A 13349-nucleotide genomic window follows, 5' to 3' on the forward strand; every position below is an offset into this window, starting at 1 on the left:
GAGAGAGAGAGACAGAGAGAAAGAATCCCAAGCAGGCTTCATGCCGTCAGCACAAGCCCAACACGAGCCATGAGATCATGACCTGAGCCAAGATCAAGAGTTAGACACTCGACTGAGCCACTCAGGCACCCCCACATCTGATATTTGAAGTTGTATTAAAATCTACTAATACTCCAGAATCTCTGTGTGTTCAAATCCATTAGAAGGTCTACAGACTTTGAAATTCACTCTTTCATAAAACTGATTTTATGACCCCCCTTAATAGGAATGTAATAGAACCTACTACCTGAAAATGTTACTGGATTAATAAATTTACCCTATAATACACAACTAAGTACCAGAATATTTGAAGTTAATCTTTGTCAACAGTTGTGCATTTGGGTAAACTGTGGCCCAAACTACATAATGACTGCCTGAGTCTCATCCAATAAAATCCCACAAATATATCAAAACCCCCACGTGCATAAAGTATACACACAATCTCATTTTAAAACAGAACTCCAAAATCAGCTTCATTACTTTTTACATTAGTACTGAATTTCACAAAAGGTCCTGATTAAAAGTGATATGTTTTGCCTACACCAAGACAGGGCTATAATAGGCAGCCCTGTGCTCATGACAGGAGGTGCTGAAGTAAACTGGTGTCATTGGGATTTATACTTAATAGGTCACTGGGATAGGCTTGATTTACGTTCACTTAAATCCCTGGGATATGGTCCTCTTGAACACTCATCTAGTTTGATTTTTCAGCTAGAATGTCAATGTTGATTGGCTATCATTTCTTAAGTTTCAGTGGAGATTTAGAATTATTTTTTATTTTTTTCTTTCTCTTAAGTTTATTTGAGAGGGAAAGAGAGAGAGAGAGAGAGCGAGCAGGGGAGGGGCAGAGAGAGAAGGAGGGAAAGAGAATCCCAAGCAGGCTCTGCACCATCTGCACAGAGTCCAACATGGGGCTGGAACTCATGAACCGTGAGATCATGACCTGAGCCAAAATCAGAAGCCCGACTGACTGAGCTACCCAGGCGCCCATGGAATTGTTTTTTGTTTGTTTGTTTGTTTAATAAAAAGGATACATTTTTTACTGTTTCTCCCTACCACCTTTGGAGACAGAATTATAATTCTATTGCCTATTTGATATTTTATAGTGAAAGGGAAGAAGAACAGGCAATAAAGCAGCAAAGAGGGGATCTAACAAATACACCTAAGCGTTTGGGCCACTTTTAAGGTAGACTTAAAATGTTACACATTTTTTTTCCACGTGCTATTCTGAATAGTAAGAGCATGATTGAACATTTTAACGGTAAGCAACTCTTAAGACTGTCGTCAGAGAATGTCAAAACAATCTTGGGAAGATTACAGCGTAAGTTTCTAGCATTCCACACTCTATTCTTTTTTTTTTTATTTATTTTTTGAATGTTTATTTATTTTTGAAGGAGAGAGAGAGAGACAGAGCATGATCAGGGGAGGGGCAGAGAGAGAGGGAGACACAGAATCCAAAGTGGGTTCCAGGCTCTGAGCTATCAGCACAGAGCCTGACGTGGTGCTCAAACTCACAAACCGTGAGAGATCATGACCTGAGCCAAAGTCAGACGCTTAACCGACTGAGCCACCCAGGCACCCCACCACACTCCCTCCTTTACATCGTCAGCATTTTCTTGGAGAGATGCTATAGACCACCCCACAAGTGTGGTATTTTATTATTTAAGTTTGGAAGGGCCCACAATGTAACTAGTGCCTCCAGGAAAAGATGCAACACGATATAGTGAATATTTGGAGGAAGGACGTGGAGGAAGAAGACTTGAAACTGAATGCTAGCTTCCTCACTAATGTGACCTTTAAGTAATCAACCACTTTGATCCTATTTCCTCCTCTGCAAAACTGAAAGAAAAATCACTGCTTTTCATACTGAGAGGATGTGTGCAAAAGCAGTTTGAACACTGTAAACTTAATGCAAAGATACTATTTTTTATTACTAACAAGTGGTTATACTTCTACTTATTCTTCCTACGTGCCTCACTGTAGAAGTAAAAGGTGCCAAAAAAAGAAGAAAAGAAAAGAAAAAAAAAGGAAAACAACATCAGAAAATCATCAGAGACAAAGAAGGAAAAAAGAGGACAAATGTTCACATAAAAAGAAAGAAAAAACAGTATCTCAACCATCTCAACATATTAGCGTCTCATTAGGAATCAAATTATGACATCATTTTCTTCCTAATCAGCATGAAATGCTACAATTCACCCAACAGAGCTGATGAACAGATATTCCTGAGGCCGCAATACATACTTCTTACATAACTCCAGGACCAGTCAGAAAGAGGGAAAAGGCAAGAAGATAAATGGACCCCAAGAGAAATGAGATGATCACTGTATAAAATCTGACTATCCAGCAGTTCCAACTGTACAAAACCTGAGAACTACCAACAAGCAAAAAAGAGCTGTACCTGCCAAAATGGATGTTATCAAGTCTGTACAGAAAAGATCACATAGGACCTATTTGCGACTATTTGCGACTTAGGTTAAACAAGCGGGTTTACAGGATTTCGAAGTTTACAGCAAATCAGAACAGCAAACTGGGAGACAGATGAGGAATGCCACCAGCAGGTGCGTGACAGCAAAGTGAAATCAAAGCTGGTGGCTTGGCCCCAAGGAAAGGGACCAAAACCAGCCAAACAAAACAAAACGAAAAAGCTCCTGAAAAGCAGACACCAGTTCTGAAAAGCACAAGAGTTTGAGGTCGCTGCATCTGGGAACTACCGGCCCTTCTTTCCAGCTCCAGAATTGCTTACCATGCAGTTCTTCAAAATTCTGGAGACCACAGAGTCTCCAACACAGCAGCAAGAGAGTGGCAGGACGGACTTGGACACCAGGAGAATGGCAAAGCACTAGGCTTCGTCCCTCTGCAGATTGCCACCTTCCACCAAAGCAGCCCGTTTTCATTCAGCTTTACTTAATGAGGCTTCTTTGATCTAAGGGCCCTGTTGGTTTAAAAAAAAATTTTTTTTTTCATTAAAATTTGACCACCACTGACTTCCATACTCCAAGATCCTTAAATGCAGTATGTTCCAATGTAGTAATGGAATCTAGGCCAGGAGTTGGGGAGACGGACGGATGAACAGGTGGAGCAGAGATGACTTTTAGGGCAGTAAAACTCTTCTGTATGATATCGCAATGGCTATTTGCACATTATACATTTGCACAAACCCATAGAATGTATAGAATGTACAACACCCCATGGACTTTGGGTGATAATGATGTACCAGCAGTGTAGAATCATCAACTGTAACAAATGCACCACTCTGGTGGAGGACATGCATAGTACGGGAGACTGTGCATGTGGGCGGGGGGGGGGGGGGGGGGGGGGGGGGCGGTAGGAGGTATATGGGAACTCTCTGTACCTTTCGCTCAATTTTTCCTGTGAACCTAAAACTGCTCAAAAAATGTTTATTATTTTGTTTAAAAGACAAAGAAATGGAACCTATTAGCTTTCTTAAAACAGTTTTTCCTCCATATTTTCTGGGAGCACCACTCCCCACCCACTTGCTCAAGCAAGAAACAGACTCAGAACAACCCCATGGAAATGTTATTCATCCTCTTCTTCAATCCCACCTTCCCTAGGTCATCAAATCCCATGGATGGATCCTCCACATATTTCTCAGCTATGCCCCATCCCAGATGTCCTCAATGAGTCTACTCTACCCAGGCAGCTGTGTCCTACTGGGCCTCCCCTCATCTGCACACCACACCCCCCAAGAGCACCCTCCCTGTTGGACCCCTAGCGGCCTGTCCTTCCAAGTCCAGAGCAGATCCCTGCACACTTTTTAGTGACAAATCTTGCACTGAGACTAAAACAGACTAGGACAGTAACTATTTCCAGGGGTTGGAGTTAAAAGTCTTTTATTTCTGCTTTAAACAGTTGGTCTCCAAATTTCTTCCTTTTTAAAAATATTTTATTTTAACGTTTATTTGAGAGAGAGTGCTTGTGCAAACACGCCTGTGCAAGTGGGGAATGGCAGAGAGAGAGGGAGAGAGAATCCCAAGCAGGCTCTGAGTTATCAACACAGAGCCCCACCCAGGGCTCCATCTCACAAACCTTGAGATCATAACCTAAACCAAAATCGAGAGTTGGACGCTTCACTCACTGAGCCATCCTATTTTTCTCAAGTCATCTCTATACCCAACGTTGGAGACTGAACTCACAGTCCCGAGATCAAGAGTCAAATGTGCTACCCACTGAACCAGCCAGGCGTCCCGTCTCCAAATTTCTATTATGAGTGTGTATTTATGTATTTTACACGGGGGAGGGTGGGAAGCAGTATGGTGGGTAAGATTTGATGATTTGAGCATCACTTTCCAACCAGGCTCTTCACAATCTTTCTCCTCAAATGGCATTCCCAGACTCATCAATCCTCACTCCTTTTGCCCTGCACTGCTTCTCCTCTGCCCTGAGGCCTGTGAGCAGCTACATCCTGGAAACCTCCCCCATGGCCCCAGGCAGCAGCGTTAATGAGCTCTCCACAGCTCTTCTGGGCTTCCACAGCACCTGGCATACACCTTCACAAAAGCACAGAGGACACTTGCTTCCTTACCATGGTTATTTGTTTTCCCCAGAGAAGCTCAGCTCTTTCTGAAGGCCACAGGCCATGCTACCGAGTGCTCTGAACTGCCTAACACTAGGTCTGGCACACAATAAACGTTGCACGAATGAAGGTAAAATCCAGTCTCATCGATGACATCAACTACTACATTATGAAGCCCTATATAATTAGTCTAACTTCTGATTCTGAGCCATTGCTTTGCTGATGTAATATAACAAATTCCTTTGACAAGCAAAAGCATATATAATGCCTTCCCTCCTTCCTGTGCACTTAATAGTCTTTCTACTTAAAGTGCTGTTATAAGAACACTGACCTGTACGTGAATACCTGCAAAGTGTTAAATGGCTATAAATAATACTTTATGTTTTTTTTTAAATGGTATATGGGTAATTTTTGAAGTTTCGTTGATGTGTGTGTTGTGGGAGGTTGAGTTTCCGGGCCAAGGGCTGCTTGAGCTGTGGAGATTAGAAACTGATGGAGAAGAATCACTAATAACCGTGTTATAGATTGCTGTTTGGAGAAACTCAGATTTTTAATTGCCAATGACATGCATGCAGTGGAGATGGTGTGTCAAATACCATCTCGGCAGCTTTGCTTAGTATGAATGTGGCCACTTAGAAGTACCATATCAATTTGTCTTCAATCTCTTTTCAAACGCCCCTTTGATGATGTGATTCTCCTGCTCAAACCCTTCAGTATTTCTCTTTTGACCACAGGTTAAAATGTAATAGTTTTCTTTTGTCTACAGATTAAAATCCAAATGCCTTATCCTTCCTTCCACCTTATTCTACAAAACACCAACATATCTTAGGGAAGAGAAAGGACCGTGGTTGAAGGAAGAAACTAAATGTATCAAGCATCAAGGATGAGCCAGACACCTATTCTAGGTGCTGGTATTTTAAGATAAAACACGGTCTCTTTGCTTTGTGATATTATACTCTATGGGGGGAGACAGGAATCTAAACACATTATTGCCAGGCAGGCTACAGAAGATTATTATTACTGCTATTAAAAGGGTCATGGGTGGTTTCCTCCTAAGGAAGAAAACCAGAGAAGCAAGGTCTCTTCTCTTGATAGACACAGTAGTACAATTCCAGGCCTAGGGACATCGTCAGCTTCCTTAACTTCTTGCAAGGACTTACGGCAAGAATCTCTATTCCCATTATACCTTGTATTTCACTTTTATTTAGAATCCTAAACTAAATGGGATCATTCTAATTATCCTTCTCAAGGATGATGCAAAATTCACAAAATAAAAATGGAATTCTAACCAGGAAAAAATATAGAGAAATCCAAATAGATTACTTCTTTTTTTGCATAAAGAAATTTGCCGGGGCGCCTGGGTGGCTCAGTCGGTTGAGCCTCCGACTTTGGCTCAGGGCATGATCTCACAGTCTGTGAGTTGGAGCCCTGCGTCGGGCTCTGTGCTGACAGCTCAGAGCCTGGAGCCTGCTTCAGATTCTGTGTCTCCCTCTCTCTCTGACCCTCCCCCGTTCATGCTCTGTCTCCCTCTGTCTCAAAAATAAATAAACATTAAAAAATTAAAAAAAAAAAAAGAAATTTACCATTTGATAAATATTCTGATATTTCCCTTCCTCACCACTCTCTTTCTAATTAGGCTATGATATCCTGGAAATCAAGATTTTATTTGCTTCTGTTACTTTATTTTGTTATATGGTCCTTAGGGCTTGGGGCCTCACAAGCAGTGTAAGTACAATAGGCACAGAACAAACAACGATTGAAAGAATAACCTTTATAAGCCCCCAAATTTATAAGTCCCACTTTCTAGACCAATTGATATATCCACAAAATCATATTTTACTAAAAAAAAAATTTTTTTAATGTTTATTCATTTTTGAGAGAGAGGTGTGAGTGGGGGAGGGAGAGACACGGAATCCAAAGCAGGTTCCGAGCTGTCAGCACAGAGCCCAACACGGGGCTTGAACCCACAAACCATGAGATCATGACCTGAGCCGAAGTAGACGCTTAACCGACTGAGCCACCCAGGAGCCCCACAAAAATCACATTTTAAAACACCAAACATAATCCATACAATTTTTTTTTTTACAAAATTAAAATGTGTGTTTGCAATCAATTTAGATGAATGACCACAGAAAGGAAGTGCCACTCCCTTGAAATAATACCTGGGCACCAGCTTGCAATTGTTTGCAAACACAGCCAACACCTAATGACTGTTTTATGTAAACACAATTAACCAATAAGCCCTAAGGGAAGTATGGGGGACACACAGGTTTGTCTTTGACAAACATCTGATCTAATTTTTGCTCCTAAAAGCGAAATTCTCCTGCCCTTAGAAAACAGGGAAAGAATGATATAAATGCACCAAGAAGTGAAAGAAAAACACACGAGAACTAAAATCTTTTTAGCTTTAACACATTTTCTCACCTTCCACATTCACTGGCTTCTCACAGTCATTCACATCATCAATCATAACCATTAATCATAAGCATAACCATAATCACTCATATCATTAATCATAACCGTTAATCACCGACAGTACCACTTTATGAACAAGTTGTGCCAGTTTGGGGGTAGTCATTTGGAAACTGGAATGCATTTGCCCAGAGAAACAATGTTCTGAGTGCTGATATGTTCCTCGGCCAGCCCACGGAGACCTTCTAAACTAACAATAAGCGATGTCTGCCTTTGACATGCATAAGCCTGTCCAAGCTTAAGGTGCCTCGAATCCTCACCACTGAGCCCATGCACAAACTTTTCAGTTAACTCTTCCTCCTTCCTACTCCAGTCAAACCCCAGTTCTCTCATGTGTGATTCCTAGCAAAGAATAAAACAAGATGGATTAATGGATTCATAATGAAGTATGAATAGTAGAAGTCAAATATTCTACCACAAGATGGAAAACTCTGATGGAATCTGTAAATCCTTTTCGGAGTTATTTTCTGAAATGTGTGGCTCCTAAGTCAGTTAAATTTAGATACAAGAATTCAGAAATGAACTCCCAGCACATCGGTTGAACTTCACCATGCATCAAACTCTCCATAAAAAAAAAAAAAAAAAAAAAAAAAGTCTGCTCTAAACCTCCCACAGCCCACAAGTACTCAGGACAAACTCCTAAAGGCTTCCGATAAACTGTCCCAATCTACAGTTCCGGGTCTATCTCCCACCCACACTACTCACGGCACAATTTTTGCATTTCGTAAATTCAAATCGAAACATACAGTCACAAACACACTAACCAAAGCAAATCGACATTTGATCAGCTTTCAAGCAATTTAACAGATCAAAAGTGAAAAACACTAGGCTACGTGGAAGAATATATTCCTTGGGATAAAGCAGGGTTTGGTGAAGGCTCTGGGCCTGCTCCAGCTGGGAATGGCTCTCAGCATCGGCTCTCAGCCTAAGCTGTTGCCACTTACAGAGTGCTCACACTTCTACTACTCCCAAAGCCTCTTCCCTAGGTGGTTTCAGAACCAATCTCCAGTGTCAACATGTCAGGGTGGCCCCCAGAGCACTTGTGCACTTTACAGATTATTAGCCCAGCGGTAAAAACTGGCAACTGCAATTCTGGAATGAATGGTCATCCCTGGTAATTGCAATGTTTTAGAAAGCAAAGACCGCTTTTCACTACTTTTGCACTAAACCATTTCATGACTGAGGAATACATGTTTTCCACTTACCGTCCTTCAAAATTAAATTTGCAAAAGGGGAAAAGGAAGTGATCAAATATTAAATTTCCCCAAGGGGAAATTCATGTTTGTATATGAATCACAACACAAAAAGAGAGGTAATCACAACACAAAAAGAGAGAAAAAAATTGATATTTAGTATTCCCCCCCAAGAAAGAAAATCAAAATTGCCTTTATAGGAAAAAATCAGAACTTTGTAGGACTCCTTTCATGGGTTAAATTTCTGTCTTTGAATTAAACGTGGGTTAGAGAATGAAGGGGAAAAACCAATATCTTTTCAGTGTTTATGACTTCTAAAATGATACAGAGCTGCATACACATATTTATAATTTGCTTCTTAATGTTTTTGCATTTCATTTTAAGTTTTGAATTTCAAGTTTTGTCAGAATCTCTGATTCTTAGAAAATTGGTTTTGACTTGATTAGACTTCCCAATTAAAACTAAAATCCAATGTATTATAGAAGCATAATATTTATACACAAATTATATTTTTACATTATATTATCTCTATTAATTCTGAGGTACTTAACAGAATATGACGCATTTTGCAAAATGATTTAGCATTGTTTGGTAACACAAGGAGCAAGGCACAAAAGGGAGATTCAGCTCTCTGACAAGGCTGATAACAAGACCCTTTATAGATCCAACCAGACTAAAACAGAAGCTCATCTCAGCAGCAGTCTTTTTTTTTTTTTCTTTTTTGAGCATAGTTTGAAACATATACACTAAAAACAGTATCAATTTTTCTGTGGCTATGGTGGGGGTGGGGAGAGGGGTCAGCCTATCGTGTTAGCAATTTTCTGTGCAATCACATTAGAGTTTCACTGCAGCAGCCATATCACATTAAAATCTGGGGGGTTTTTTGCTAAATGGTTTCCATTGTGTATTTAGTGAATCTGATATGGAAAATTGCTAATGCAATAGGAGTATCATATAAGCTTTCCTGACTGTAATGCTCAGCCACAATATTCAGAAGAAGCTCAATAGGACTGGAGGGGTTTCAGGGCTAATTCTCCACAGCCTCTTAACAAAGTCCTCAGCTCAAGTTCAACACTGGCTTCTTGAAAGATGGAACCAACGCTAAGATCAATTGTATGGGGGAAAACTCCTTTACAGATTTTTATTTCAGAAAAAAAACATGGGTTCAGTGAAAGATGTGTCATTTAATTAATATTTATTGACTGACCGCTATGTTGGGCACTGTGGTGCGTATTAAGGGAATGACAAAGATAGATGAAAACACGGTCCCTTCCTTCACAGAACTTGAAAGCACTGACTGAAGAAAAGAAATAAATTAGCACACGAGTAACTTAATACAAGACACGCTGTGGCAACGGTGGAAAATGCAAAGAGCCATAGGAGCTCAAAGGAGGACACACCTGAGACCAGGGTCATTAGGAAGTTCTGTGGAGGCAACACCTGTACAGGGCCACAAGAGATGAGCAGATGTAGGTAGCTCTGAGGATCAGATGACAGGCTGGGAAGCAGGGGATGGCATTCTAGGCCTTCTCATGAGTAAAGAAAGATGCAGGAAAGAGGAAAGCCACGACATACATGGGAAATTATAATCCATTACTTCAATGACAGCATAAAATCTGGAAGGAGTAGGAAGATAAACCTGAAAAAGCGGTCTGGGGTCAGCCTGAGGCTGCCACCAAAGGAGAGACATACACAGTCTTCAGGATGGTTTGGGGTGGAAGTCTCAGCATGCAGTGCACTGGCAAGATTAATACCCAGCTTTCAAGGGTATGATGGCTTCTAATGCTAACAGCTCCTCTGAAATCTTAACAACTTTATTTAGCACACGTTTCTTAAGAGACACTATTTATAGGAATATTTATTTTAAAAGGTTAGTTTATTGCCAAGGGATAATTGTTTATTTTTTTGTTATGTGACAACTCATGACCTGGACATTCACTAGGTTAACAGGAAAAAAAAAAAAATCTATAAAGCATACTCAAACTGTTGCAACTACTTATGAATTTACTGTTTGCTTTTTTTTTTTTTTTTGCTTTAGAATAACTTTTCAACTCACTAGCAACAGTAACCAAGGAAATATAAATCCAACAGCCTAGAATTACAACTATTTGAAGAGATTCATGCTTTCAACTGTACTGCTATATTTTTTCTTTTACTCTGGTCACTTCCTTGTTTCTGAATTCCTCTCCGAATGTTAGAAGCAGTAAACAAAATCTACACTAAGCCTTGTTGGAGGCTTAAAATTTAATTAGTATGTTTTGCAAATTAAAAAAAGTCTTCATTTTCCATAACCTTTACCTTACCTTAAATCAGAGTACACTCTGTGGGTAAGTATTATTTCCAAAATAATAGAACAGAATACGATGAAATTGTTATTTTATTTATTGCAGAGAGAACATAAGATATAAACTAGTTAGCTGCCTAAGTGCTACAGTGACCACTCATGAAACATCAGCTCTCCAATTTGACAAAGGAAATTGCACTCTCATTAATCACAATTAAACTATTTGTAACACTGAAACTGAATACTTAATCTTTATGAAACTATTTCTTGACAGATTTTTTTTCTCCTCTGACTGACCACAAGGACAGAAAACATAAACAAATTTGCCAGTTGTTTATTACTTATAGATATCCTTGGCAAGGTTTCATTTAAAAAAGAAAAAAAGTCAACAAACCTCTTCTTTCTCATTCCATGTCTTGGGCAATCAGGGATGCAGTAACTGACATCTGTGAACATTCCCTGATTAGCCATTAACTGAAGACATAGAAGTAAAAGAAAAATATTTTACAAGGAGAAAAGTCAAATAGCTCATGCGACTTTAAGATGCTCATGACAGAGATGCCAGGATTATAAAGCACTTAGGGGTTTCACCTAAAATTTGTTTATACCTTTGATCTTTAGTAAACACTGTACTGAGAAAAATGAGTTTGCTCAGATCAAGAATATGTTGGCATTCTCTTAAACCTAGCTTAAAACCACAGAGCTGAAGCATAAAACAACTCTGACAAAGATAGCCAGTCAAGCATAAAAATGGGAGTTGGTTGGGTCAGAATAGATTAAAAGGCTGAAGGCTATCTGCTAAAGACCGTTGTCTTGCCATCAATGAAGGCAATTATTATAGCTAAAAGTTATTTTTCTGATAGATTATTTTAAACTTTTGTCATATTTAAAACGCTCCTTACTTACAAACTATTACATCATTTTCTTATCTGCAGTGTCCTTCTTGGATAACCACGAACTTGAAAGCAGTCCAAAATCTTGTTCGTGGCTTCCTACAAGTATAGAAAGACGTATTGAATATGGAGTTAGGAGAATGTGTCTGGGTTTCATTTTTACTTCCTTTTTAAATATAGATCACTATTTTTAAAATATAAACATCCCATGGCATTCCCTCACATCGACAGGACTCCTAAGCCAGAAGATATGTTGGTAGTATGAACATTTCTCTCACTCTGAAGGATGCCACAAAGCTCTGCTCAGTGATGGCCAAGGAGATAGAATTATTAAATGCCTTACGACTTTAGTTATCCTCTATTATTCCTGCTAAACCACACTTCCAAAAGAGCATCCAAGAAATCTGGCAAACCACTGAAATGGCACTTGTAAATTGGATCCATTAAAAGCAATCCACAGTGTCCTGTGGGTGTGCATCCGACTGTTAATTACTGGGTAAATAATTTACATGCAATTTTATTCCAAAACTAGATTTACATCATTTGCAGGCAATTTCTCAGAGTACCGCTTCCAACCCAGAAACAAGTCAACGGAGTATTTCTAAATTATCATTTGAAATTTCCACTGTCAAGGGTGGGAGGAGGAAGGAATAGTAACGGGAAGGCTTGTCAGCGATTAGCCATCCATAAAAATGTTTTCCCCGCGCTCCTCCTTCCGATCACAATGCTGGCGTCAGTTAGTCTCCTGTATCTGTTCCCCACCTCGCCCCCCTCCCCTCTGCGGAGAGCTGGCACCGAATGGCAGGCGAAGGAAAAGACAAACATCCCAGCTCCCAACACAATCCAAGCGCTTGCCCGGAGACACTTGAACAACATTCCCAACTTTTTTTTTTTTTTTTCCCTTCCCTCTTCCGCGTGCCTCAAAGGTAAGCAGAGTAAAAAGCCTAAGAGACAGAAGGCCAGGGAGACCAGCTGAGTCGCAATTACTACCCCCACCCCGATTTCTCCACTGCCCCCCCCCCAACTTTCGGTCACAACCAACGGTTACCCAGCTCTAAGTCTGGGTCTCCACTGCGCCAGTCCTCAGTGCTCGACCCCCGCGCGGTGCCCAGCCGAGGGGGGGCCGGAGACCCAGCGCACATCCCTACCCACGCCCTGGGCCACAGCCTCGCACAGCCAGCGCCCCCACAGTGGGACGAGCATCCTCCCACAGGTCCCAGGTGTCGCCTGCCGGCGGCTGGGGCGACGCGGAGGGCGCGAGGCCAACTCCCTGGAGCTGTCCCCTCCGCCCCACCCCACCCCAAACAGGCTCCACCAAGAAATACAGGGATGGAGAGTACAAAGAACCAAGCCACCCACCAAAGGGCCTCGAAGACTTCCCTCGGGGAAGAACAACTTAGCCACACACGCACACACACACGCACTCGCCCAGCGCGCGCCGGGGAGGGCATCTCTTACCTGTCCCCCACGATGTCACTCATCCCTCCCCCCCTCCCGGGTCTGGCTGACCCCCCCTCGCCCCCCGCCGTGGGTCCCCGGCCGCCTGCTCCAAGCGCCGCGCACTCACTGCCTGGCTGCGCGCGCCCAGCGGCTGCAGGGCCCGGCGGCGGCGGCGGCGGCGGCGGGGACCGAGACAGCGGCTGCAGCGGCGGCGGCGGCGGCGGCCCCAGCCGGCGTCAGTCAGACTGGAGCCGCGAAGCCTCATCGCCCGTATTAGTGCGCCGACCTGGAAAGCGGCCAGGAGCCCTGCGCACGGGTCCGCCCCCGCCCGCCGCCGCGCGCCCTGGCCGCGCCGGGAGCCCGCGAGGCGGGGGAAGCGCGGCCCGCCCCGCGGCCACGTGCGCGGAAACTTGCGGCGGGGGCGCCTCGCGGCGGCCCCGCGCTGCTCCCTGGTCCTCCCGTGGGTCCCCAGGCTCGCCTCGCCTCTGTGC

The 13349-nt window shown here is 42.3% G+C and overlaps 1 protein-coding gene across 6 annotated transcripts in view; it reads right to left on the reverse strand.

Moving 5' to 3' along the window:
• SMAD9 (SMAD family member 9) overlaps nucleotides 1-13087 on the reverse strand; it is a 79713-nt gene extending 66626 nt beyond the window's left edge. For 2 of the 6 annotated variants that reach the window (XM_047875369.1, XM_047875339.1), the window contains exons 1-4: nucleotides 12877-12923; nucleotides 11432-11517; nucleotides 10920-10999; nucleotides 2786-2974 (exon numbers count right to left, since the gene is read on the reverse strand). The gene's annotated coding sequence lies outside the window, so the exon portion shown is untranslated. Of the gene's footprint in view, nucleotides 1-2785; nucleotides 2975-10919; nucleotides 11000-11431; nucleotides 11518-12876; nucleotides 12924-12985 lie in introns of those variants that run through there. The other 4 variants (XM_047875343.1, XM_047875346.1, XM_047875363.1 and 1 more) reach the window with 4 other exon arrangements.
• Nucleotides 13088-13349: the final 262 nt, after the last annotated feature.

Source organism: Prionailurus viverrinus, chromosome A1, assembly GCF_022837055.1.
Source record: "Prionailurus viverrinus isolate Anna chromosome A1, UM_Priviv_1.0, whole genome shotgun sequence".
Lineage (NCBI taxonomy): Eukaryota > Metazoa > Chordata > Mammalia > Carnivora > Felidae > Prionailurus > Prionailurus viverrinus.